Here is a 2,251-nt window from a genome sequence, read left to right as displayed (position 1 = left end):
GGGATCATCTTTAAATGAGAGAGTTGGGATCACCACTACGACAAACAGGCAAGAGACTCTGATACTGACAGACAGGGTCAGAAAAGTACTGTTGCTGTTCATGCAATTTAAACCAAGTCTAGACCTTAACACCGGTCAACCCTGGTGAACAGCTTTCCACATTACACTTACACACTATTGGACAAAGTTTGCGCTTATGTTTAAGGAGAGACCTCCAGAAAATTGCTTAAGTTTTTGGTGACTTCTGAAGCAAGAAGATGGTCATGAGATTGAGCCAGGGTTTATTCCGCAGGTACAATAGTCAAAAAGATTATACTGGAAATGCAGTAACTAATACATTGACTTCACTCAGGGGCTGAATGCTGTCTGACTGTTATGCAGAGTTCATGGATATAATACCTGACTTAACTCCAGTGAAAGAAAAAAAATAATTTCCTACCTTTCCTAGCACTTTTATTACTCCTTTAATATTCAATGTAAGCCCTCCAGAAAATCCATGCTATTCTTTGCAGGATACACTAAGGAAAAGCCTGAATTCTAATGAAATCAGACTATGAGCTGTTCAAAGCTTTTACATAGCATATTGCATTACCAGTCAGAATATTTATACAGTTCATTGTAAACCAATGTAATTTAACCTGCTAATATATCTTATTGCTAGACTATATTCAGGTATGACGGTAACTACCAGTGGTACCTTCCATCCCCTGTGGTACCTTCCATCCCCTGCAGCAAACATGCTTGAATGTTAGTTTCCAAGGTAGCAGAACAGGAAACTGCTGTGTATAATCCAATTAATACAAGTTATAATAAATAAACAACAAATTGGAAGAAACTGACCTAAAAAGATAATCTATTGTGAAAACAAAACAAAATAACAGGAACATCAGATAGTGTTCAGGGGGTGGAGGGAGGTGCATAAACTGGAATATGTTTTGCATAATGCAATTTGCTCCCCCACTGTGTAGCCAGCCAAATATTTATGCTGGTGACAGGGCCTCTCTCAAATCTTTACAGACAGCGTACACCTATGGAGTATGTAATTTTCATCCATCCTAGCACAGACACTGCTGTTTTCCTTGGCTTTTTTGTGTGGTACATGTGACTAGGAAAGAGCTGCTTGCATCCTTTCTTCCCAATACATCTACACAAGGCTCAACCTCACATCACACAAATTCTCATTTCACAGACCTTTTTAACTGTTTCTAGTAGTTTAACAAGATTGGCAGTGGCATACAAGAGACAATTGGAACTGCAATTTGCAAATTAGTATCATGCAATTTGCTGCAATAGAAACTTTCAGAAGAGAGTTTAAATACACCCAGGGTCCTTTATTATTGCCCTACTACTATCTATTCTGTCTTGTTTTACTATCAGATTTGGCTGCGTATCAAAGAAGAGTTCAGGTTTTTCTATTCCATGAAGCATTTCAGAATGAAAAGGTATGCAAAATATTACCGAATCTACATTTCTCCTGTGTCTTGAATATCTGGAATATAAATAAAGCTCTACTATCCTGGGTCCCCCTTTGCATGTCCCTTCTATTAGTAAATCTCACAAGTTTTACCTCCATGTACTGTTCAATAGCAGGATTCCACAGGCAGGTGCTATTATGTCTTTCTTTAGCTATCTTTGGTCCCACTTGATAATTTTCACCCTTAACACACATTACAGATATTTCCAATTATTTTCTGAATAATATTGGAATGCAAAACCTTTGGAATCTCTGATAAATCTCAACATTTTCTATCAATCCATTCAATTTAGTATTTTTCAGGAGCATTAACTTTCACAAATTATTAGAAATCTGTTTGTACCTTTTCAGGTGGATTTCTGAATACCCAACCCATATATTAAGAAAAAATAATATCTGAGTTGAAAATTTGTCGGTTTAATCCTAAAATTATAAACTAATGACCAACTATTAAGATGGAGACTGTAACTAGCATGTTGCCCTTTTTGATATTTCCATCTGAGTATACATGTTGGCCTGCATGTTGATGCCAAAGTATATAGATTGTTTCACCCTTTGTATTTCTTTGTCTTCTAAAGTTCATATACTGTATTATAGAACCCAGATATTCCTGAATGAGATGAGTTGTAAACATTTTCCTCAAATAATCATTGAATGAACAAGAGAAATGCTATTTTAAGTTTGGTTTGGTAAGTAAAGAGGACATTATCAAAGGGCTGGTCAACCCCTCCCTCCCCCCAACCCCTCCCCCTCCAAACCCCGCCCCCTCCTCCTGGA

Source organism: Crocodylus siamensis, chromosome 8 (genome assembly GCF_052110815.1).
Source record: "Crocodylus siamensis isolate JL-2025a chromosome 8, ASM5211081v1, whole genome shotgun sequence".
Lineage (NCBI taxonomy): Eukaryota > Metazoa > Chordata > Crocodylia > Crocodylidae > Crocodylus > Crocodylus siamensis.
The sequence above is the reverse complement of the archived record's forward strand: the minus strand, read 5'-3'. Positions refer to the sequence as shown.